The sequence below is a fragment of the Bos mutus genome, chromosome 15, assembly GCF_027580195.1.
Source record: "Bos mutus isolate GX-2022 chromosome 15, NWIPB_WYAK_1.1, whole genome shotgun sequence".
In the NCBI taxonomy this organism is placed as follows: Eukaryota; Metazoa; Chordata; class Mammalia; order Artiodactyla; family Bovidae; genus Bos; species Bos mutus.
In genome coordinates this window covers 19,394,428-19,421,230 of record NC_091631.1, presented here as the reverse complement: position 1 = coordinate 19,421,230, position 26,803 = coordinate 19,394,428, and the positions used below count along the sequence as shown (strand labels likewise).

The 26,803-nt window shown below is 45.5% G+C and overlaps 1 non-coding gene across 1 annotated transcript; it reads left to right on the top strand.

The window, feature by feature from the left end:
• The first annotated feature begins 24,757 nt into the window (after window positions 1-24,757).
• On the top strand, window positions 24,758-24,830 carry TRNAR-CCU (transfer RNA arginine (anticodon CCU)). Its single transcript has one exon. It is a non-coding gene; the product is annotated as a tRNA-Arg (tRNA).
• The last annotated feature ends 1,973 nt before the right edge of the window (window positions 24,831-26,803 follow it).

Here is a 26,803-nt window from a genome sequence, read left to right as displayed (position 1 = left end):
TAAAGAGATATTTAAAAACTGCTCAGCAAAAGTCAGGTTGCACATTATAATTAATGACATGCAAAAAGATTTAATACATAATGTTAAGCCTGTAAATTAGGCTACAGAATAACGTGTATTGAATGAGACAGTGTATATGAATTTACATATTATTACACATTACATATTATTACCTGAATAGAAAAAAGACTGGAAGGATGGAAGGAAAGCTAACAAAATATGAACACTGGTAATCTCTAGGTGACAGGATTGTGAGTGACATGTTTTGTTTTAATTATATGAACTTCCTAAATTGTCTTCCAAAAAACCTGTGTAACTTGTGTAATAAGACAAAATGAGAAGTAGTACAATCATTAAGACTGTGAAGTTACCAGTTACAACCAAGCCCTGAGTTTCAGATTCTTTTTCCAAACTTCCAGCAGGTGGCGCAATGGCAATGCGAGGCTCTATATGAGTTTCACTCCAGATGAACTTAATCTCTGGATGAAACCACCCAGACCCAGGGGCTGCCTGGCCCAGGGTTCCGTTCTTCCCACACTGGGAGAAACAACATAATTAGAAATGCAATGAGATGAGGTTTCTGTTCCTCTCTCCAGTTACTTCCTCCCCATCATTTGGCCTGGGACAAAATTCAAATTAGTCTTATTGGGCATTTCTGGATTAGATTGGGTTTGCAGCTCGTCCAATCCTAATGAGAAGTGAGACTGTCAGCTAAAGGGTGGGGGGGAAAGCAAGTAATTTTCTTGTTCACAGGAAAGGCAATTTTTAATGAACAGCAAACCTTGTTCACAAAGGTAATGGACATTCTGGACCAATGTCAGTCATGGGGGAGGGAAGGCAGGGAGCCTGGCAGCCTGGCTAACCAGCTTCCAGGGACTGAATGGGACAGAGTCCCTCCAGGCTTGGACACCCCCAGGGAATGAATGGGTCACAGCTGAGGCATGACCTTTGCCTCGTCCAGAAGGGGAAGAGCCCTCAGAAGAACCAGCTCCACTTGTCTTTTCCACTTTGGTTTTACATCTTAAATTGACTGCCCCCAAGAAAACTACTCTGAAGGGAATTCAGGATGTCAATAAAAGCCATCAGAGTCCACAAGGTGGTCCCTATTCCACCCAGACCCACAAAGATGCACAGTCTGGAGATATGGAATGTTCTGGGTCCTCGCTGCTGTTTCTCATAGCTCTTCAATAAGCCTTCAGTGTCCTTCTTGGTGTTGACTTGGAGAAAAAGAAGGAAAGGAGGGAAAAGACCATCTCAGCTCATCTTTGCAGAGAGAAGCTAAGTGGGTTTCTCCAGCCTGGTTCCAGAAGTTTTCATTTACTGAGTCTTCAGCCCTATTGTGGTCCAGATGTCTTCACAGACAACTGGCTTTCCTGTGGCACCATCTGGGTTCTGAGTGAGTAAATCAAAGCCCTTGGCATAGAGTTGCTTTCAATCTCAGACAACCCAGGCAATTGGAAGGAACCACATAAAATGATGAGGAACAGGGACGTGGTAATAACTGTCTGTATATATGCAACAGGGGCTTCCCTGGCGGCTCAGAGGGTAAAGAATCTGCCCACAATGCGGGAGACCCAGGTTTGATCCCTGGGTCAGGAAGATTCCCTGGGAAAGGGCATGGCAACCCTCTCCAGTACTCTTGCCTGGGAAATCCTACGGACAGAGGAGCCTGGTGGGCTACAGTCTGTGGGGTTGTGGAAGAGTCAGACGTGACTGAGAGACTAACATACGCTTTCACTTTCCTTCTTATACAAGATCACCACACAGATGTCCATTCCTCTTCTCTCTTGTTCTTTCTCTCTCTCTCTTTCTTACATACACACACACACACACACACACACACATTCCTAAGGGTACTAGAATAGAGAAGATCATATAACAAGAAGAAGATAACTAACTTAGATAACTAATGAGACTATATACCAAATAATTTAGCGTCAGGTTTAAGAGTTTGAAGTCACTCAGCCTGGGTTTGAGCCCCAGCCCTGCCACTTGTGTGATACTTTGAACAAATTACTTAAGTTCTGTGAATCTTAGGCTCCACCTGTTAAATGATAATAAAGCTACCCACACATCACAGTGCTGCAGAGGGGATTCAGGGAGATTCTGCCTGCAGAGCACTTAGCACCGTGCCAAGCACTGAGTGGTACCATGTACATGTTGACTATTATTATCTTCTGAAAGCATCAGAATAAAGGGACAGTTTGAAATTGCTAAACTGGAGCTCCTTCACCCAGGGGAAAGTTCATCAGAGGCAGTTGGGTCCAGGGACAATATTTTTGTCATGAAATAATTTAAGACATTTAGTATGTTTCAAAGTAGAACTCAATGCTTTTCTTGTCACAAGTTTCCAAGTGGCTGTCTAGGGGACAGCTGTGTGATAAGTTAGCTGGGAGTGTTTCAGATGATCTTCAGACTAATTAACAACCCACATGGCAGGAGTACCAGCCCATGGGGAAAAAATACAGAGGCCGCAGTGCTGGAGCAGAGGCCGAGATAACCCCTGGGGGGCCAGGCCCCTTCTGTTGGACTGTGGGAAACCCAGGGGACCCAGTGGATGCTGGGCAGAATAGATGCAGATGCTTGGCAGTGGCTATTGATCAACTGCAGAAGTATTTCAGCATGTTAACCTATGTGGACAGGCTGGTGCACCCTGACTGAGTATCCATTCTAGGTCAAAGTGTAAAGTTCAGTCACACCCTCACCTGGCTGGCTTTCATGTGGCATCCATCTGTCCATTAGGCTTCCCTGCTGGCTCAGTGGGTACAGAATCTGCCTGCAATTCAGGAGACACAAGAGATGCATGTTTAATCCCTGGATGGGGAAGATCCCCTGGAGGAGGAAATGGCAACCCACTCCAGTATTCTTGCCTGAAAAATCTCATGGACAGAGGAGCCCAGTGGGCTACAGTCCATGGGGTTGCAAAGAGTCGGACATGACTGGGCAACAAAATGTGCATCAGTTCACTGGCCAGACTGAACAACCTGTTTACAGAGATGTCTTCTTTGGCAAAATAGATCAGTGGAGAATAAATAAATTGATTCAGAAGAAATCTCTCCCCAATTCTGGAAGGACAAATCAATGACAAAAAGGTAGAGGGTTGGTTCTTACTCTTCTACAGCGGATGGAGGCTAAAATATTCCAAAGCCCTATCTTCTAGATGCTGACAGTCCAGGAGGAAGGATCAAAGGAAAGCCCACAAACGCAGAGAGGAGCTTCTGAGACGGGCTTGGTGAGTCACAGGGATCATGAGGGACTACTCTGTGCGTGGTGAGCTCTTGGGGTGAGAAGCATGACTGGTTCTGTGTACCCCCAAATCAGAGAGTCACCCAGTCAGTACTCAGTGAGACCAAATGTGGAACTCAAGTGCTGGGTGGAAAGGAGTGATCGTGTATCTGGGGTAAGTTTCAACAGAGGTAAGGGAGATGAGAGGAAGGACCAAGCTCATGAGAGAGAAGACTTTGAAGTCAGCCTTCCTGGTCGTGTGCATGGGCTCTGGAGTAAGCAAGGCTACCAAGAGAAATTTGTCCACATATTCTTTGAGATAGCCTGGGAGAGCAAGGCAGTTGTCCCTTGGAATTGACAGGAATGCGGGAGGGCGAGAGAAGAGATCACTGTACCTCTGCCATGGCCCCAGGTTGGCACAGCTGGTCCTCAGAGCCAGAGAAGGATGGAGCCTCACTATCTGGAAGGTGCTGTGGGTGGCAGCAGCCATGGGAGACCCCTTCCCTGGGCTTTGAGGTCATCTAGGGGCTGAGAGTTGTTGGCCAGCTGCCTTTTCAAGACTTTGTCCAGGGCTGCCCCTCAAAAACGCTGCAGGGGTTTGGAGATGGGAACCAGTGGACTTGCTCTGATGGGGAAGCTAGCCAGAGAATGACTGGCTACTCTAACCATGATCCCCTCGCCTGGAGGGCATCCTTCAGTTGACAAAGCGCTGCCTCAGTCCTAAATCTTTCTAGCAGAGACGATCATTGCCACTTTCTAGATAAAAAAGCAAAGACCCAGAGAGGTTAAGAGATGAATCTGAGGTCTATGATGGCAATAGGCCATCCGGGGCACACGGGGTCGCCATTCAGGTTTCCTGACTCTCAAGTGGGTCCTCTTAATCAGAGTGGGATGCGAGTGAAGTTCCTGGGGAGCAGTATGTAAGGAGGTGAGGTCCTTAAGAGGGAGGTGGCTGTGAAGTGGCTCCCCACCTGGTCATGTATGCACAATGGTGGCTGTCTCAGCTTTAGCCCCTGGATATGCCTCGCTTGACTCACCTACATCCAGACCTTCCTTAATCACTGGTCTCATTCCAGTGGTGGAGGGTTTTGCCAGGGAAGCACTCAGTTGGGATTTCATGCTAGATACCCCAGTACCCACATGCCTGTTGAGCAAGCCTGGGGCTTTTCCACAGGCTATATCCTCACTGAGAAGTTGCCTAGAATCTCAATCTCTTCCTGCAGTGAGGAGAGGGGGAGAGAAGCAGAGTGTTGCCCCCAGATAGGCCGGGCACCACAACAAACAACAAAAAAGATTCATGTGCTCAACGAAGCTGAATTTTAATTGATACTTTTTCTAACAGTGGTTCTGAACCAACGTCCCTCAGCCCCCAAAGATGATGAAGGGGGTGCGGCTTAACGCCACAATTAGCAGACAACCCCACAACAAATACAGTAAACATTAATCATATTAAATGTTGAATGCAGACTCTGGTACGCTTGAAAAGCAATGGGTTTTTACAGTTTTATTTTTATAGAAGACAAAGCAATGATTGTGGAGGAATTATTCTGATGTCAGTGCTGAAGGGAAATAATGTAACATTCTGGAATTTATATAAAAATTACAGCTTTGTTGTGTTTCACACTATATATAGTAATTTAATCATTTGCAGCTGATTAATTTCAGTGAAGGAAAATGTAGCATTATGCATCCCTAATGGAGTTCCAAGGTTTGAATTCTAATCATGAGTTGGGCACAATTTAAGTCTAAATTAGCAATTAGCTTGGGCAAAGGACACTTAGGTTAAAATGGAGTCATCTGTTGATGAGTACTGAGTCAACAAGAGAGCAGAAAGGAAGATCACGAGAAAAGTGTTTGCCACAGAACACTCTTTGCTGGGTTCATCATTATAATTCCTTACATTAGCAGAATGCGGCTGTGCATTAGAAAACAATTTCTTGTACGTTTATCTCATATGCATTGGTCTTCATCTAAGTCTATAAGTGGGTATTTGCGCTCCATCGTATAGTGAAGAAACTGATACTCAGAAGAAGTAAGGTCGCGGAAAAGAAGAGCATTTATGGTGGAGGATTTGAACCCAGTGTTCCAGTTAAAAAGCCAGTATTCTTTCAACCTCAAGATATTTTTGGGGGAAATTTGCTCCAGTGGCAGGAAATTGGAGGGAGAGAGGCACGTGGGGCTGGAGTGGTTATTCTTCTAGTTTCCTCACTTTGGGCTTCTCTGATAGCTCAGTTGGTAAAGAATCTGCCTGCAGTGCAGGAGACCCTGGTTTACTTCCTGGGTTGGGAAGATCCCCTGAAGAAGGGAAAGGCTACCCACTTCAGTATGCTGGCCTGGAGAATTCCATGGGCTGGATAATCCATGGGGTTGCAAAGAGTCGGACACGACTGAGCAACTTTCATTTCACTTTCCTCGCTTCAGAGCTGTCAGGAGCTGGCTGTGCCCTTCACCTGGAGCTCACAGCTCCTGTCAAGTGGCTACACTGCCCTCTCTGTGTCCAGGCTTTACTAATGCCCCTCCTTGCCCCTTCAGGCTCAGGGTGGTCATGGTGCCCACTGTTACCAGCCCTGGGGCACTGCCTGTCCTTTCTGGCAGTTTCCCTGCAGCCCGTCCTCCCTGTGAGCAATGAACAACGCAGAAAAGACCTGCCCCAGTTCAACCAGGCAAAGGTTGCTTTCAAGGAAATGGACACAAGAAAGATGGAAGATAGGAAGTCATTTAATATTTTATTTAAGCACCTAGAGGCAATCAAGACAGGAGTAAAGAGCTATAGTGTTACACTCTTCAAACAAATAGAAGAGAACGTGCCATGTTTCTAGAACCTCCCATCTCTGCTCCTGCAAACTGCTGACTCCTTGTGCTGTCCCCAAATATCAGGGCTCTTGGGATGCAATGACACAAACTCAATTTAAATGGACATAAATTAAAAAAGTGAACTTATTGGTTCATGGACTCCAACTTCGGGGAAAAAACGCATGGATCCAAGCTCAGGAAAGTCAGGATCCAAGACCTCCCCTGCTGGAACTGTCGGCTCTTCCTTTTTTTCTTTGTTTCTCCCTGAAGTTTGTCTTTACTCCTCTGACAGATGCAGCCTTGTCAAGTGATGCCAATTGACAGAAACAAAATTAAAACTCTATCATTCAGATCAGAACTGGGGATCTGAAGTGAAATTCACTGAATCAGAGTCTTGGCAGGAAGTAGGATTTCTCAGATGGTTTAATTAAGGAGATTTTTAACTAAAGGACTCATGGACAGTGTTCACTGTATACAAATAAGAAATATTGAAGCACCCAGACCTGAAGAGGTGGAAGCTAGCTGCACTGTGGAGAGCGCGGGGTGGGGCCTCCAGTGATCAGGGACACAGCTACTGCCAGAAGCAGGGGAGTTGGGGCACCCTGACCTCTCTTCCCCTGCCCTTGGATGACTTGCCAGTAACATGCTCCCATGGGCACACCCAACCAGAAACCCAGTTGCAAGGGAATTGAGGTGGTGCAGGGTTCAGGGTCAGCCTCCCAGGGTGACAAAATAGGACAGTTACGGCAGAAAGTGAAACTCAGAGGAGAAAGAGAATAACCTGCATGTTCATCTTGTATCTCTGCAAGAGTTGGGGGATTGGAAGAGTAAACATACTTGAGTGTTTTAATTTTATAAGAGAATTTCCTTATAAATATAAGAGAATTTCAACTTCAATGAAATAATTGACTCAAGCAGGGATCATCCACAAATGCTAAAACCATTAAATAAAATACTGATTGGGCTTCCCTGGTAGTTCAATGGTAGAGAATCCCCCTGCCAATGCAGGAGATGCACTGTTCAATTCCTGGATCGGGAAGATCCATGGAGAAGAAACGGCAACCCACTCCAATATTCTTGTCTGGAGAGTCCCATGGACAGAGAAGCCTGGCGGGCCATAGTCCACGGGGTTGCAAAAGAGTCGGACAGGACTTAGTGACTAAACAACAACAACAAAAAAATGTTGGTTGGTCATCAGGACGTTTACATGATCTCAGGGTATCTTCCCAAAGACTTCTCGTTAATTACCAAAGGGAAGGTATCTTCACAGTGGAGAGACCTGCCAGAGAGCTGCTTAACGAAGCCATCAAGCTTAGCATCACTCAGCAATCAAGGGACACAATGACACTACATGCCTTCTTGTGAGATGCGATGGGAAGCACACAACCTCCCCTTTGTTGTGTGCTCCAACATATTTAAGAAAGTGAAAGTCGCTCAGTTGTGTCCAACTCTTTGTGACCCCATGTCACAAATACAGTATTCTCCAGGGCAGAATACTGGAGTGGGTAGCCTTTCCCTTCTCCAGGGGATCTTCCCAACCTAGGGATTGAACCCAGGTCTCCCACATTGCAGGTGGATTCTTTACCAGCTGAGCCACAAGGGAAGCCCGCCAAAATGTTTAAGCTGAGTCTAATTCAGAGAAAAGGACCAAGTAAGTCCAGATCACAGGGCACTCTTCAAAAAAGTTAGCGCCCTGAACAGCAACAGCCACAAGGAGGGGCTAAACAGAAAAGACTACCGCACACAACTTGGATGAATCTCAGTGTTGAATAAGAGAAGCTAAGTTCAAGAAGGATATGTAAAACATGATTCTATTTCCATAAAGTTGGAAGACAAAACCCATTTAAGTATTAGGAGCCAGGACAGTGATTTCCCTCAGGGAGTGATGTCAAGAAGGGCACCCAAGAAAGAATTCCAGGATGCTGATGTTCAGTTTACCTTAGTGCCTGTTACAAGAGTTTATTCCCTCTATGAAAGCCTATTGTAGTGAGTCCACTGTGTGTGTGTATGTGTGCATGTGTGTGTATTAGGGAGAGAGATAACATTAATGTGGCAAAATACCACCAACTGATGAATCTAGGTGAAGGATCTGTGAGTATGCATTATCATTATATTACTTTCTAACTGTTCTCTAGGTTTGAAATTTTTGAAAGTAAAAACTTGGGGGTGGGGTGGGAAATAGGAAAGATTTTGAATTATTTTTTAAATGTTACACAACAAAATAACTGACATATTATTCATCAGTAGACATTACAGCGAGTTCACATCATTGACACACTTATTTAAATATATGCAAACTGCTCACACTTAGCTAAAATAAAGAACAAAAAGCAGAGCTACTTTGCATTTATTATGATTCCTAAACAGAAGCCGAGTATCTCATCTGGTGCGCCAGTATAGAAATAGCAAACTGTTCCGATGTTCACAGAAAAACTGTTGTGTTGGACATATTAAGTTGTAGCTTGGGATCCACAAAACCATACCTATGGGATTTTGAATTCTCAGCTCAGTTCAGTTCAGTTCAGTCGCTCAGTCGTGTCCAACTCTTTGCAACCCCATGAATTGCAGCACGCCAGGCCACCCTGTCCATCACCAACTCCTGGAGTTCACTCAGACTCACATCCATCGAGTTAGTGATGCCATCCAGCCATCTCATCCTCTGTCATTCCCTTCTCTTCCTGACCCCAATTCCTCCCAGCATCGGGGTCTTTTCCAATGAGTCAACTCTTCACATGAGGTGGCCAAAGTACTGGAGTTTCAGCTTTAGCATCATTCCTTCCAAAGAACACCCAGGACCGATCCCCTTTAGAATGGACTGGTTAGATCTCCTTGCAGTCCAAGGGACTCTCAAGAGTCTTCTCCAACACCACAGTTCAAAAGCATCAATTCTTTGGTGCTCAGCTTTCTTCACAGTCCAACTCTCACATCCATACATGACCACTGGAAAAACCATAGCCTTGACTAGACGGGCCTTTGTTAGGGTTAGTTTAATGGCCAGTGATCTTTACTCTGCTCAGTAAATTTAGAACCCAACTAACTTAAGTTGTGCCATCCCTGGCTATGTTGACCATTACAGGGACCTTGTTTTCCTTTAAAATACATAGTCCTCTTTGGGTAGAAAGAGCTTATCAGCTCCCCATACTCTGGTGTTTTTAGGCTCAGGCATGGATAGAAAATCTCAGAAGAGGGCAGATAAGAAAAGGGGGAAAAGCTCTATTTGTTTTAATCTATTTCTGTTTCAAAATAACATACTAGCCAGAAGCCAGCAGAGGATCCAATGAAGATCCAATGGTTCTTACTGTCAAAGATCATCATTGCATAATCCTTATGTGTCCTCCTGCCCTCATCCTTTTAGCTGCCAAGGCTTCAGGAGAGCAAGCACTGTGGCCTCTGGGCACTTGGGTCTGAGGAAGAGGCAGAATCTGCCCGGCTCTCCAGTATCCCAATGCCAACACAATAGGCACCTTTGGTTCAGCCCAGCTGCCAACCATCTGTGAGCCACTGTTCAGCTAGAATATAGTAGATGCTCATTAAATGTTTGTTAAATCAATGAGTAGGCTATGGGGAGAAGGGCTGCAGAAGAAGCTGGAGGAGTCGTTTTCATGGAAGATTCTATGTAACTTGAAGGGATCTTTGCTCACTTCTGCTTACAACCCAGCTCTTGAATCCTTGAGGGTGCCATCCTGGGAGCAGTAGAGACATACTCCTGGCATGGATATCAATATCCTTACCTCAAGTGAATGTGCACGTAACTGACATCTGCAAAGGGCCAGGGTAGGAGAGAATGACCATGGCTGTGCAGCAATTTAAAGACGACAAATTTCTGAGTCTATGTGTGATACCTCCTGGGAGTCCTTGACTCAACATCTGTAGGGAACAGAGGCTCTGGCAGCATATAAGAGAGAGTCAATGAAACTGCCAACTGCAGGGCTTCAGACTTCTAGCCTCTGTAATCATGTGAACCAATTCCTTATACTAAATCTCTTTGCATGTACAACTTGAACTCAGTATTGTGAAACTGTGGACTGTAACCTGCCAGGCTACTCTGTCCATGGGATTCTCCCATGTGTTTACATACACATTTCAAACATATATATGTGAAAGTTGCTCACTCGTGTCCAACTCTTTGTGACCCCATGGACTATACAGCCCATAGAATTCTCCAGGCCAGAATACTGGAGTGGGTAGCCTTTCCCTTCTCCAGGGGATCTTCCCAACCCAGGGATCAAATCCAGGTCTCCTGCATTGTAGGCAGATTCTTTACCAGCTGAGTTACAGGGAAGCCCAAAATGTGTGTGTATATATATATATATATACACACACACACACACACATGTGTGTGTGTATGTGTAGCTGTGTATGTGTGTGTGCCCAGGTATGTGTGTGCCCTTGTGTGTGTACAGTATCATCATTTTGTTTCTCTGAAGAACCCAGACTAAGAACTTAGATCACACAATTGTATGATAAACACTCCTGGTTGCCTGTCTACCAAGTTTGCTGAGATCCCTCCCTCCACGTCTCAGCAAAGAGACCCCCCTTCATGTTCCCTTGCTAGGAGGACCCACCTCTCCCAGTGGAGACTCAAAATGCCAAACCCTCACCTTACCAGCTCCCAGTACATTCAGAGCACAGGTGAACAACGCAGACCCTGCCTTGTGAACCTAAAGCAGAGTTTACCAGGGACTACAAGGAAACATTTCTTTCCTAGAAAAGGAGCCACCCAAGGGGAAATGTTTTCCTCCAGCTCTGGGTAGAGTTGCACTTGCCCAGTGCCAGAAACTTTGGTAACGTCTAGCCATCAGGAGTGAGACATGGCCTTTGTGCTAAGCAAAGCAGAGCAGAAAGAAACAAAACACAAGAATTCAGAATTCATGAGAATACTGTAGAGCTGCTGAATTAACCATCCAGAAATCACCCTGCCTCCAGATTTCTTATGTGACATAACAGACATTCTTATTGTTTGGGTAAGCGCTTAGTCGCTCAGTCATGTCTGGCTCTTTGTAACCCTTTGGAATGTAGCCTGCCAGCCTCCTCTGTCCATGGGAGTTTTCAGGCAAGAATGCTGAAGTGAGTTGCCACTTACTACTCTGGGGGAATCTTCCCAACCAAGGTACTGAACATGCATCTCCTGTCTTCTGTGTTTCCTGCAATGCCGGGTGATTCTTTACCCGCTGAGCCATCGGGGAAGCAAAAAACCGATATTAAGTCCTCTTTAAAGAAAAGTCTGTTTCCTGTACTCAAAAGCATCCTAATCGAATTAGCTGATTTTATTTTCATTGTTAAGAACTCATATCAAAGGAGGTCTCTTTATCCAGTCAAAGGTATACTTACAGGTTCATTTAGTATTCTTCTTTATTTACAAATAGCAGTGTGAATGAGAAATATGTTTATATACCTATACCCATATTCATCCCTTCGTCCTTCTATCCTTCCACCCCTCTGTCCATCTCTTAATCTAGCTGTGAGTTCCACAGTCAGAAAAGTTCAGAAGCCGTAATTACTGCCTACTTTTGGAGAATCACAACCAACATTAATGTATTAGAGCCTTTGAGAAGTTCTGCAGTAAAGAAACTTCTTTAACTCCATATTTCCTTGATTTTTGCTTGTTTGTTTGTTTTGTTTTTGAACCACAGAACCCTTCTTTGAGCAGACATTTTAACAGCAATCCAATTTGGGAAACGTGTGCATGACTGCGTAACTCTCTCAGATCCCATACACACATTTTAAGAGGACAACTGTTCCCTCTGAAGGCAACACTTGTTATTCTGAAGCACTGAAGCAAAACCTCCAGCACATTCGGAATGTGCTTAGATGTTTACAGATAGCTTCGTGTTAATTTCTATACAAAAGATATATATTTCTGGCCTTGGCGTATTGTTTGTGATTCACCACCACATTCTAGGAACCTCCACTCTCACTCATCACCCTGCTTAACCTAACCATATCTGACACAAACAGTTCTCATTCATGGTGGCCCCATCCCATTTATACCATCCATAGCTCAAGAGGCAATCTTGTGCTTGTGTTTTAACATAAACTTCAAATCACATGCATACTAACACTACTTCATGAGCAAGAAATTACCACGTCTGGTTCATTGACATTTACTTCTGGGAACCATTTCAATCAGATTAATCCGTTTATCTAAATAATCTTCCACTCACTTCACAACATCAGAACTCACCAATACATTTTCTACCAATGCTTGCAAACTTCCTTTTTGTAGACTGAGGTGCAGGATTCGTTATCACCTGGAGATCTGCAAACTGGACATTATCAGAGTGTAAGGGAGGTGAAATAAGAGCTTCTATCCCATCAGAGTTTGAGGAAAGGGAAAAAAAGTGAGGCAGGTGGAGATGTCCATCCATCTCTGATATGACTGCTGGAGAGTGTGGCTTAGATGCGCAGTAACAAATATGCCTTGTATTAGGACTGGTAGCTTATGCTGCAGCAACAACCCAGGAGTGGCAGATAAAAACAGAGTTATTTCTGATCCACATCACATGTCCACTTTGGGCCAGCTGAAGCTCTGCCCCATGTCAGCTTCACTCAGGAACACAGCAGTTGGAAAACTGCCAGTCCTGGTGGCAGAGAGGAAATGCTAGTATGGCAAGCCCCACACCAACTCTCAGAGCTCCACCCAGAGGTGACCACATTACCTCTGCTCATGCTTCACTGGCCTCATGTGAACTCCATTACCACGGGCCCCCAACCCTGAGCCCCAGAGCTAGAGAGAGGTGTTCTCCTAGAGCAGGCATCACTGGAGAAGCCATGGGCTTTGTCACATTGCCACGTCTACCCTAAGAGCAAAGCCACAGTATGCTCTCTACAGACAGATGGAGCCCAAAGACAGTGGACAATCGGGGATGAACTCCTTAGCTCTCCAGTCAGGTGAGAAGCGACCAGCAAAAACAAACCACAACAGGACTTTTGCAAAATAGGCCTTCCACTTACTCATTGTCTTCTGCAGTTTTAAGTTCTTGGTTCACTCTTGAGCTCTCTTCTTCAAGTTCCCACCTTCGTCTCGGTTTGCTTCCCTGTCATTCTAGACTGCTTAATCCTCCTCCTAAAAGAACTGTGAATCCCACTCTACTGCTGGATGCCTGGCTACCTGAGCCAATAATCCAACCCTTGAGCTACTAACAGGAAAACGCGATGCTTAGTTCAGTCTGAGAAAAGTCTGTCTGTGACTTGCCACCAGGGGTTTCCAGTGGCAACCGGAAACACTCACTGAGCAAGTGGATGAATGAAGAGACACCATCGAATGCCCAGTACGGTAGGCACTTCCATGTGAATTTCAGTGTGAGTTTCCCACCTTCAGCATCTTTGCCGATTCTCCTCCCCTTCCACGGCAGTATCTTGCATTTGAGCTCTTTCTTTAACCAAATCCCAACAGGTCTTCCCGTGTCAATCAAGCTGAGGCCCTACCTCCCCTAGACGCATTCCCACATTGACTACAGTGATGGTGACCTGTAGTGATACTCTGTCTACACAAGGTAACAGAACTGGAGGTGGCAGAACCAGGGATGGAACCCCTGTACTCTGTCTCCAGAGCCCAGGCACCTGACCTCTACACTAAAGAACAGATGGGACAAGAAGAGGAGACCTAGGGCCTTCTGAAATCAAGCACATAGGGCATGCCTTGAGCCAGACAGACTTGGGTTCAAGTTCTTGCTTTCCTGCTTACTAGAGGCTGTAGTTTAAACAAGTTACTTCACCTTTCTGGGCCTTAGTTCCCTCAGCTGTGAGATGGAATAACAAAGATTAATATATAACATGTCACAACTGTAGATTTGCGATCAATGTTAGGTGTGAATTGTTCTCCTGTTCTCTCTTCCTCTAAAACCAGAATCTTTATATCAATTAGACTGCACCCCGTCTGTTCACTCTTCACTCTGTTCTCTGGCTTGCAAACACAGAGAAAGGTAAGAAAAGTATCTGACAAAGGAGTTTCCAGGCTGGCCTAGCAGTGAATAGACCACAGATACCTCTGTGCAGCACAGGTACCCAGGAGCACTAAGGCCCCCATGAGACCAGAGTCCACTGACCTCAACTGAGAGTCAAGATGTGGCTGAGAAGAAAATGCAGTTCCCTGGGTATTTATTGTTACTTCTCCTTAACAGCCTTCCTTTCCTTCCCCTCTTTAGCCCTTCATCAGATATTTCAAATTTATTAATAGGTCCCAAGTCCAACGATGAGCTACACATGGTAAAGCAAACCAATATTTTCTCTACATAAGGACATTCTATAAAAAATGACAGAGATGTAGCATGGCCGCAAAGAGGGCTGAGCTGGTTAAATTCACTTTTACAAAAAGAGGAACTCTCTTCCCTCTGGTGTCACCGCCAAAAATACTGCAGGCAATCTAACAGCTTCATGTGAATTGCCGTGTCTGTAAGGCAAGTTCTGGCCTTATTGGATGGAAATACTGGTTTGGGCTTGCCAGTCCTCCAGCAGGAGAGCTGTGTGGTCAGATGTGGTCTGGAGAGAATCTACCTGGATTTGACTCCCACATTTGCTGCCTAAATAGCTTCCCTGATGGCTCACACGGTAAATAATCTGCCTTCAATGCAGGAGAGCCGGGTTCAATCCCTGTGTCAGGGAGATCCCCTGGAGGAGGGCATGGCAACCCACTCCAGTATTCTTGCCTGGAGAATCCCATGGACAGAGGAGCCTTACAAACTATAGTCCACGGGGTCACACAGAGTCGGACATGACTGATGAGACTTAGCATGGTGATCCAGGGTGGATGGGGGCAGGGAGCTGATATAGAGGAGGAGCGGCAGTGACAGATACACCAGAAGTGAGATGGGAAGCTGACCGTGAACCCCATGACTGGGCAGTTTCCAAGGAACACAGGACAGACTTCCACGTATTCACCGAGCACTTCTTGAGGGCAAAACCCCAGTGTGGAGGGCAAAACTCCACAAATCCTAGCGATACAGATGTTGCAGTCAGAATCTCAGTGGGCCACTGGGTGACTTGGAGCATATTATTTAACCCTTCAAAGGCTCCACACCTGAGCTTCAAAACATGCTGAAGAGGTTAACAGGACGAAATCCTACCTGGCACAGAGCAGGCACTTAAACAAGGCTGGTTTCGGGGACTTCCCTGGCGGTCCAGTGGTTAAGACTTCACCTTCCAACGCAGCAGGTATGGTTTGATCCCTAGTCAGGGAGCTAAGAACTCACATACCTCATAGCCAAAACACCAAAATATTGGGGGGGGGGAAGCAATATTGTAACAAATTCAATAAAGATTTGAATTTAAACAAACAAAACAAAAACCAAGGCTGGTTTCTTTCCGGTCCTCTAAAAGAACCAAGAAGCAGGAGAGGCTGCTGTAAGCTTCCTCTCCACTGACGTCCATTTAGACACTGAGAGAAAAGACATGAAACGCACGTCCCTGTAGCTGTGCAGCCAGACTGCCTGGCCCCTGGTGTCAGCGAGCAGACTGGGAACGGCCCTTGATGGAGCTTCTGTCAGCCCTGCAACATCCAGTGAGTGCATATTTATTGAGCACCTACTATGTGCCAGGTGCTGGTTAAAGCACAGCCACTGCCAGCCCCAAAAGTGCTTTGTGCAGATTAGAAAAGATTGCCCTTTCTGGCAGGTACAGCCCCGTCAGCACACAGTTTGGCAAGCAAGAAGACTCTTTGTGTCAACAAAAAGAGTGCCCCTTCATTAGAGTGGACACAGCCCATGCTGGGCTCATGCCTTGGCAGGCAGAGTGAGTGGCTTTAGGCCCTGAGGACCTCCCTCATCCGGGCAGCCTCGCCAAGCATATGTGCCCCACCAGGCACAGCATCCCCAAAGTCATGCATTTCTCTTAAAGATAAATGTGCTCTGTTGAAGGGCTTCTCTTTTATTCTCTCCTTTTAAACATGGGAAATTATTATTTCTTTTATGAAATGATGCTAATAGTAGATGGCAGTTGTTTATCTCTTTTGTGAACTGTTCTTAGCAAAATAAAGTTGGCAACTCTATGTCAGTACTTCTGTTTGGACATTTTTCTGGCCTGTGAAATTCGAAACTTTGGGAATTATTGTGGGAGGTGTTGTGTGGTGAGAAGCCCTTCCGTTCAAGCAAAAGAAAAGCCCCTGCAAAACCCCACAGACCTGGGCAGGTACTGTGTTGCCATCAAGGTCTCTGAGCTTCAGTAGTCTGCATGCCATTGCATTTCAGAATCGCTGGGTTGCTATGGTTATCACCAGATCTCTGTAATTACCTTGGAAGTTGCTATCTTTGAGACTTATGAGGTCTGTGCCATACAGATATTCAAAAAAGAAAGGTTTTTGAGAAGTATACATGCTGACAATAAATGGCATTGCTCGAACACAGCTGCACACACACACACACACACATACACACGTGAAAATACTCACACACACAGGAGAATCATCGTCTCTTGCATGCTTTGGTGGTTAGATCTGTGGACTTCACATGAGGTTCACACAGTTATAGGAAAGCAGATCTTGGCTCCAGTGATAAATCTGGGCTTTCTCTCTTAGCCAGGATTCTCTGGCTCCAAACAAAAAACTGATGGTCTCAGTTAAACTAGAGTGTATTGGCTCACCTCACTGAGAAATGAGTGTTTGTGTCAGGTACGGCTTGATCCAGGGACTCAGGATCAGGATTTGCCAGGTGGTTCAGTGGTAAAGAATCCACCTGCCAATGCAGGAGACACAGGAGACACGGGTTTGATCACTGGGTCGAGAAGATCCCCTAGAAGAGGAAGTAGCAACCCACTCCAGTATTCTTGCCTGGAAAATCCCATGGACAGAGAAACCTGGTGGCCTACAGTTTGTGGGGTTGCAAAAGAGCTGGACACGACTGAGTCATGGAGCAAATAGAGCACCACCCCCGGGCAATCTGCTTGCTCTTGTGAGTTCCCCTGGGAAGGCCTCACCACGTGGTCAGCTCACTGCCAAATTTCAAGCCTTGGATTGACCAGGAAAAAAAAGAGAGCTTATCTCCTCCACAGTTCAAACAAACAAAAGGTCTGCACCTTGGTCTCAGCCTGCCTTAGATCATAACATAAGCCGATCTCTGAACCTATCACTGTGACTGGGGACATGCCCAAAGCTGGAGCAGCACCATGGGGAAGCATACGTTCTCTAGAACCGGGATCCCCAACCTCCCGGCCACAGACCAGTACCTCCTGTCAGCTCAGTAGCAGCATTAGATTAGAAATAAAGTACACAATACATGTGATGTGCTTGAATCATTCCCAAATGATCCCCACCCTCTAGTCTGTGGAAAAATCACCTTCCATGAAACCAGTCCCTGACGCCAAGATGGCTGCAGACTGCTGCTCTAGAACAAAGTCAGGGTCAAGGGATGCAGCCAGCCAAACTGATTTTCTCTCCCCAAAGGAGAGGGATCCAAGAAGTTAGAGAGAGACATCACCTGGGCTGCTTATTCTCCTTTTGCCTCCCCTCACGCCCGCATCTATTCTCCCCACCACCCTTGCTCTATCTGATCCACGCTCTGTGTTCTGAGATGCTGTCTCTGCAAGGCTTCCTCCCAGGCCCCTTGCCTCTGGCCATTGATTGGATCAGACAAAGCAGAAGCACAGCAGATCTGAGGAGGAGGGGGAGAAAGAAGTGGGTGTTTTTTCCCCGCCCCCCTCCCTGCTCTAGTACCTCCTAAGGCCCCATTCTCAAGGCTCACACCACCTCCTCTCTCCCTGCCCTCCAGCCTTTGAGGCAGTAACAGCTTCCTGCTGCTGTGATCTTGATACCTCAATGCCCTTGTCTGTTCCACTGATGCTGCCCACTTATCTGCACATTGTCCCTTAAAATCTTCTAATCTAAACTAGGAGTCAGTGAACTTTGGCTCACAAGCCAATAACCACCCTCACTTTTTGTAAAGACAGTTCTACTGGCCCACAGTCACACCCACCGCCCATCCTTTAGGTGCTGTCTGCGGCCAGTGACAGAGACTGTAGGCGGCCTGAAAAGCCCAAAATACTTTCTGGCCCATCACAGAAAAAATTGCTGACCCCTGGATAAACCAGCTCTGATGGCTTTTGCTTCCTGCTGGGACCCTTCCTATTTTATCTCCTCATAAAATTTAAGAAGAGAATGCTACTTTTACTGTAAGATTTGTACATAACTTTTGAGAAGAAACTAATATAGAAGATCAACCCTGCTGGTTCAAGGGGAAACCACACAGGGGATAGAAAGGTGTAGTGATCCTTTTTACAAAAACTTACTTGGTTGTGCAGGCTTTTAGTTGCAGCGATCCAGTTCCCTGACCAGGGATGGAACCCAGGCCCCGTGCACGGTGAGCACTAGTGAAGTCCCTATAGTGATCTTTTTATACAGTGAACCCTGCTCTCTCCCAGCCCTTGAGCTGAGGGGTCTCAGGGCAGAGAATGCCCCCCGTTCTGCACCCCTAGCCACTGCTCACTCAGACAGCACACCTGGGTGCTCTGACTTCATCAGAGAATGCCAGTGAACGGGAAAATCAATATGTAAAGAACCAAACCGAAATGCCGGATGAAAAAGATGAACATTGCCAGGTTTAGAAAATAAAAATGTTCTAAACAGATAAACAGTAAGCAAAGTGCTTTGATTTGTACTGTTTTCCAGTCCATAAAACCCTAATATCCACCAACGTTTCATTAAGAGCTTCCATGCCCGCTGCGGCTTGAACAGATTGCTGCAAACATGTTATTCGAGCCGCAGACCCAATCTTTTGCAATGTTTTACATGGGTGCTAAATGGGGGAGAAGTCTGATCTGTCATGAACAGAACTCTGCTTTAGGGGAAAAGTAAAGTCTGGAGTTAAATGAACAATATCTATCATTTTGCAATGTGATTTTTCCAGTCAATCAAAAAAAAAAAAAAAAAAAAAAAAAAGGTAGGCAACGAACATTTATTGGAGAAACAAAAAATGGCAATGAACACATGCAACCAGATCCTCCTTCAGCTTTCAGAAACAGGGAGGATTTGTGATTTGAATAATTTCCACTGAAATAAATATTCAATTTATGTTGGAAATGGTTCATTTGGTCTCTTAGCCTTTTGCAATCCCCAAACCTAATAATACTCCAGTTTATGAAATCCCCTACTAATATAGCAACACCTTTTCATTTATTGTTACACTCACTCCTGAAGTGGCCCTGCTGCTAGCTTTCTGAACCATCAGCCAAAATCGAAGGTGCTGTACACAGAGCTCTTTTCCTTTATGATTTCTATTTTGTGACTGCAAGAAAGAGACAATAAATTAGCAACCCTGAAGTGGATTTCGAGCTGCGAAGCTGAGAAGACTTGGACAGATTATTAAATCACTCCCTGATCCTCAGTTTCTTTATCGGTAAAATGAGACCAACACTCCTTCCCTACCCCCACCACCCAGATTCTTGTACCTTCATCCATTCCCATTTGTTGAATATTTACTAAGCACCTTTTATGTGTCAGGAGGGTGCTGGGTGAAGAGGAAGATGCGGTCCCTGGAAGGTGCCTCTTGAAGTTCACATAGGGAGGAAAGAGCTACCAGGGACCATGTGCTGGGGCAAGCTCTAGGACAGCAATAGCAACAGTTCTTTGAAAGCACCCACCCAGGAGGTACTAGTGGCCAGGAAGAGCCAAGAGTAAGGGATGGCTAAATGTATTCTGAAGAATGAGTCAGAGGGGAGGGGTACAACGGAGGATGTCATCACAAGGGAGAAGAGACTTCTCAGGATTACTGACAGCGTTTCACGTGCCACACCCCAGGCTTTAAGGCGGGAGAGGCAAGAGCCCTGGGAAGCAGGGAGAGAACTAAGCAAAACTCATGTTCCAAGGACATCCCAGCTTTGCTGAGGATTTGGGCTTTTCCCTTGAAGGCGGTGGGGAGCCCACTGCAGGGTTTCTGTTGGGGGACATGGCCTGATTCAACGTGTTTCAGGAAGACCATCCTCACCACCACTAGCAAGCAGGTGGAGAAGGAGTCAGAGGGGAGACAGGAGGCAGGGATGCCCTTCAGCAGGGAGAGGTGCAGTGGCTGAAGCAAGATAGAGGCGGTGGGGATGCAAGAGAAGAGGCAGATGTGAGAAGTGTGAAGTTGATGGGACAGCTTGATAGACTGCGGAGAAAAGGGAAGGAAAATGTCAGGGAGGACTTGGAGGTTCCAGCTTCAACAAAAGAGTGGATGCTGGTTGTATTCACTGAGAGAGAGCGCATGTGAAGCTGGTGCTCGGCACAAGGCAAGATAAAGGATAGGTGCTCAGTAAGTGCGTCTCAAAGCAGAAACTTTATTCTCCTAGCTTCATTCTCCCCTCTTCTGTCAACCCACCCCCCAATGCGTGCACACACACACACACTGCCCCCACCCACTCTAGCTCATCCTGCACATCACTGCCTGGTAAATCTTCTTAAAACACCAATTTGCCTGTCAGATTTAAATGGCTCATTTAAATGGCTCAGGATTTCCCCAGGCACCACTCAAAGCCCCCCCTGCTCAGCCTCCCTAATCCAGCTCCCCTATCAAGCCAGCCCTGTTTCCTCTCTGCCTCAGTCCGGCCGCGCAGGCAGCAGCCCCATGACCTGCCGGCCTCCAGGCCTTTATTCAGGCCGTGCTCTGCTCTCGGAGTACTGGCCTTTCCTTCATCCTGCCACTGGAAATTAAAATCAGAGAGTCACAGTAGAGACCGTGATAAAAGAAAGCAATTCCCTCTGTACCCCTGTTATTTCTGTTAATTCAACACAGGCTTAATTCTTTGACATCTAGGCAACACAGAGAGTCTATGGCTGAGGAAGTTTCAAGAGAAGAGACACAAAATGTAAGTTTATCTAGATTATAGATAAACTGGCTAATAAAATGTCTTGTTACATCCTTCTAGCACATTCCAAACTCTCCTTTTGATTTTGATTTTGAAATGCATTTTTAAAGCATGAGTGGATTATGATTGTCAAGGGGAAAAAAAGCTGTTTTCTTTCAGGCCTTAAGCTATAAAAACTGCTATTCCTGTTCTCTCTCCAAATGAGCCCACTTTAGGATGTCCTGCTGGGAAATGAAGGCAATTGCTTGATGCTTAGGAATTACCAAAGATTTACTTGAAAGTGCTACCTCACACTCGGTCGGAAATAAGCCTAAATGAAAAGGAAAACAATTAGCCCAAATGTGCCAACTTCAACAGTGTTGATTGGTCGGTTGGTTGATTTTGAAAGCCCATTTTTATTTCTGGAATCAAAAGTTGCAAAAACAAACAACAAACAACAAAAACTCCAGTTGTAACAGTCCATGGATGAGAAGTCCCTGGGGCAAGCACAGGGCCACCTGGAACAACAGAGACTCAGGTCCTGTTGTCTGTCCAGCGGGCTTCCCCTCTGGGACGTGACAGCCCTCCTGCCCCAATCCAGCCTCACTCCCTTTCCAGCCCCAGGGCAGTGTTTCTTAAACAGTGGTCCAAGAACCACCTGCAGTTGCATCCAAATCACCTGGACTCTTAAAACATGCAGGTGGCTGCTCCCTAGACCCCCTTCCTGAAACCGCATCCCTCAAAGTGGGTTCATTCATCAACACCACCAGTACAGCCAGATTAGCAAGGCTTCTCTTCCCTCCCAGTCTATTAGCATTTTCCTTTCATTGTTTTCCTTAGTCTGCTAAAAGTCCCTGGTCTATTGTTCAGTTCTAAACTTTCCTGCAATTCCATTCTGTTGCCCAGTAAATTCACTCCCCACCCACCTGAATGACTTTATCATATTTCTTCTTCTGCTGCTGCTGCTAAGTTGCTTCAGTCGTGTCCAACTCTGTACAACCCCATAGACAGCAGCCCACCAGGCTCCTCCATCCCTGGGATTCTCTAGGCAAGAATACTGGAGTGGGTTGCCATTTCCTTCTCCAATGCATAAAAGTGAATAGTGAAAATGAAGTCACTCAGTCGTGTCCGACTCTTAGCAACCCCATGGACTGTAGCCTACCAGGCTCCTCCGTCCATGGGATTCTCCAGGCAAGAATACTGGAGTGGGTTGCCATTTCTTCTCCAATGCATAAAAGTGAATAGTGAAAATGAAGTCACTGCCATTTCTTTGTAGCCTCCAGGCTCCTCCGTCCATATCTCTTCTATTCTTTTTTCTCAATATCTCTTCTATTTCCAATTTCTGATTACCAATCCCATCACCTTGTAGCATTTGACTTTTCTCCTAATCTCTGAAAATTTAAAGGCTGTCCATTGAGAATTCCTTGCTCCTTGGAGGAAAAGCTATTTCAAACCTAGACAGCTTGTTAAAAATCAGAAACATCACTTTTCTGACAAAGGTCCATATGGGCAAAGCTATGGTTTTTCCAGTAGTCATGTACAGATGCGAGAGTTGGACCATAAAGAAGGCTGAGTGCTGAAGAATTGATGTCGTCAAACTGTGGTGCTGGAGAAAACTCTTGAGAGTCCCTTAGGACTGCAAGGAGATCCAACCAGTCAATCCTAAAGGAAATCAATTCTGAATAGTCATTGGAAGGACTGATGCTGAAGCTGAAGTTACAATACTTTGGCTACCTGATGCAAAAAGCCAACTCATTGGAAAAGACCCTGATGCTGGGAAAGATTGATAGCAGGAGGAGAAGGGGGTGACAGAGGATGAGGTGGTTGGATGGCATCACTGACTCAATGGACTTGAATCTGAGCAAACTCCAGAAGATACTGAAGGACAGGGAAGCCTGGTGTGCTGCAGTCTATGGGGTCACAAAGAATTGGGGTCACTCACGACTGAGTGACTGAACAACAACAATGAGAATTCCTTTCTCCTCTAGGCTTCAACCCCCTCTACCCCACCCACCCTCACATACCTCTCTCCACTGGACCCATCCCTCACCTTGACCTGGATCCGGGATCCCACCTCACCTTCCTTCTCAGAACTTTTGCAGTGCCATATGCTTCCTCTCTCCTATATGTTCAGTCTTGTGCTCTCAACCCAGTCCTTCCCTCTGGCTCTTTTTTCCTTCCATTGTAGAGTATCACTGGAATGGGGAATTCTCTCCAGTATCCTAGGAGAAGTATGCATCAGTAGGACATATTTTAAACTCAGTTACCACAACTGAATGTTAACTTGTTATCTATAAATACTTACTAGAACGAAGAATATATTTCAGAACAGTTTTTAAAACTTTTGATCATAAAAAATTTCAAATATATTAAGAAACAGAGAAGCTATACAGGGTCACGAGTCAGAAATGACTGAGCCAGCATGAAAGGGCAACTTTTATATATATATATATATTTCAGGTGTACAGCATTATGATTTGACATCTGTATGTACTACATACAGTCTAGCTGCCATCTGTCACCATACAATTGGCCCACCTCACCCATTTCACAGACTCCCCCTCACCCAACCAACTTCCCCTCTTGTATCCACTAATCTGTTCTCTGTGTCCAAGTTTGTTTTTATTTTCATTTTGCTCATTCATTTTTTTAGATCCCACATCTGAGTGAAAACATAGGGTATTTGTCTTTGATTTATTTCACTTAGCATAATACCTTCAAGGTCCATCCATACTGTTGCAAATGGCAGGATTTCATTCTTTTTTATGGATAAGTGAAGAGTTGACTCATTGGAAAAGACTCTGATGCTGGGAGGGATTGGGGGCAGGAGGAGAAGGGGACGACAGAGGATGAGATGGCTGGATGGCATCACTGACTCGATGGACGTGAGTTTGAGTGAACTCCGGGAGATGGTGATGGACAGGGAGGCCTGGTGTGCTGCGATTCATGGGGTCGCAGAGTCGGACACAACTGAGCGACTGAACTGAACTGAACTGACCATCCCATTGAGGGCAGGAGAAGGGGACGACCGAGGATGAGATGGTTGGATGGCATCACCGACACAATGTACATGGGTTTGGGTGGACTCCAAGAGTTGGTGATGGACAGGGAGGCCTGGTGTGCTGCGGTTCATGGGGTCTCAAAGAGTCAGATACAACTTAGCGACTGAAGTGAACTGAACTGAGCATCCCATTGTGTGTGTGTGTGTGTATGTGTGTGTGTGTGTTAGAGACTATCAGAAAAACTCTGCCTTGTCTCATTTCCTCTTCCAACTACCATCCTTTCCCTCTCTTCCCCACCCATAGCCAAAGTTCTCCAGAAAGCAGTCCTCTATGACTTCTTAATTTCTTCAGTTTCTACCCACTCTTAACCCATTTAGGTCTGGTCTCGCTTCTGCACTGTAGCTCCTAGAAATAATAATGGCCTCCATACCACCAACTCAAGCAGACATTTTATTTCAATTCCATCTTATTCTAGTGTAAAATTCAGTAGCTTGAAACAAGAATTCATTTTTTCTTTCTTGTGATTCTATTAATTGACTGGGATAAGCTGGGCAGGTCTTACTTGGGTTGTCTCAAAGGGCTGGTGTCATCTTGACACTAAGGTGACCCATGCCTTACATGTTTGGTACCCAGGTTGGAACAGCTGCCACAACCGGGAGGCAGCCAGGCATCATCTCTCTCTCTCTCTATGGCATCTGCATAGTCAGTTTAGCCTTCTTCACAGCATGATGGTCTAAGGGTAAACAGACACTTTACATGGTGGCTGGCATCCCTCTGAGCAAGCATTTCAAGAGACCAAGGTTGACACTGCAAACTTCATATGACCTATCCTCAAAAGTCACAAATTCTATTAGTTGAACAAACCCAGGCCTCATTCAGTGTGGGAGGGTACTACATGAAGTGTGAATTTCAGGAGGCATAATTCATTTGAGGGCCATCTTTGGAGACCAACTGTCCTACTTGACTTTCCAACAACTATCAGAGGGACTTCCCTGGTGGTCCAGTGGCTAAGATTCTGTACTCCTAATGCAGGGGGTCTGGGTTCGATTCCTGGTCAGGGAACTAGATCCCACATGGCACAACTAAAGACTCCGCACGCTGCATCAAAGACTGAAGGTCATGTTTGTAACAACTAATGCCTGGCACAGCCAAATAAGTAAATTTTTAAAATTAGCAAAGCCTTGTGAGCCATCCACTTTTTGAAACACTGTCTCCTTGCTCCCATAACAAACCATTCTTCTGTTCTGTTTCTACTTCTCTGAAGAGAGAGGGGTTTGTAGGTCTCCTCTGCTCCAGTCCTCCAGGTCTGGCTCTGAGTCCCCTCTCTCCTATATCCCTTCTCTCCTGTATCTCTTTAATCTCTTCTCAAATCAAATTAAGTCATTTAATCCAGATCTACTATTTCAATTAATTCCTAAAATACATAAGACGAAAATATTAATCATTCCAGCCCAAACTTGTCCTCTGAATAGTATACTCCACCTCTCAAAACCTCCCCTCGAAGATCCCAAAGGTATCCAGTTTAGCATGTCTAATCTGAACTTCAGAGAAGGCAATGGCGCCCCACTCCAGTACTCTTGCCTGGAAAATCCATGGTGGAGGAGCCTGGTAGGCTGCAGTCCATGGAGTCGCAAAGAGTCAGACATGACTGAGCGACTTCACTTTCACTTTTCACTTTCATGCATTGGAGAAGGAAATGGCAACCCACTCCAGTGTTCTTGCCTGGAGAATCCCAGGGACGGGGGAGCCTGGTGGGCTGCCATCTATGGGGTCACACAGAGTCGGACACAACTGAAGTGACTTAGCAGCAGCAGCAGCAATATGAACTTAGAATAGACCACTGCCCTCAAACAGGGCATCTTCCAGAATTCTCCAGCTTCCTGGAGGGTAACTCACCTGGCACACAGTGGAGCTGCCCTAGTTGTCTCAGTTGTGACCATCCTAAAGGGATTGATAACCAGCCAGTCCCAGACACGTGAGCAAGTCAAAATGAGGAGGATGCTCAGCCAACCACAGCGGGCCGAAGAGGCAGAATCGAGACCAGCGGAGAGCAGCCAAGCCAGCCCAGACCAGCTGAACTCCTGTGAACTGGTACAATAAACAAATGTTTATTTTTGTATGCCACTGAGATTTTGCGGTTTTCTCACTACATAGCATTATTTTGTCAATGGATGTCTGATACACTACAGCTCAAACATTCAACAATTGAAGAAAGGTGCAATGTCATGCAAGCTTTGAGAATGCTGTGTAGACGTACAGTCATCCCTCAGCATCAGTGAGGTGACTGGTTCGCAAATCCCCGGGATATAATAATCAGAGAATACTCAAGTCCTTTGTATAAAACAGAGTGTTGTTGTTGTTGTTTAGCTGCTTAGTTGTGTCTGACTCCTTTGTGCCCTCATGGACTGTAGCCCGCCAGGCTCCTTCTGTCCATGGGATTTCCCAGGCAAGAATACTGGAGTGGGTTACCATTTCTTTCTCCAGAGGATCTTCCCGACCCAGGGTTAGAACCCGTGTCTCCTGCCTTGGCAGGCAGATTCTTTACCACTGAGCCACCAAGGAAGCCCCATAAAATGGAGTAGTATTTGCATATAATCTATGTGTATCCTCTCTAGGTTACTTTTAATAAGTAATACAATGAAAATGTTATGTAGATAGTTGCTGGCACATGGCAAATTCAACTTTTGCGCTTTGGAACTTTTTGGAAAAAAAATGTTTTTTAAGTATTTTTCCATCTATTGGTTGACTCCGTGGACACAGAACCTCCAGATTGGAAGGGCTGACTGTAAACAGACTTGAAGTGTTCATAACAAACTGATAAACTGCAGAAGGAGGAGATGATTGAAAAACAATGTGTATAATATGACATCATTTTCATAAAACATGCATTTCTATATTTGCATATGAAAATATGCAAAATTTCAGGTCTAATATACAAGATGCCGACCGACGTGGTTATCTCTGGGTGGTAAGACTTTCCGTAATTTTCATTTTATGTCACTCATATAATTGTTCAAAAGGGAGAAAAAAATCTT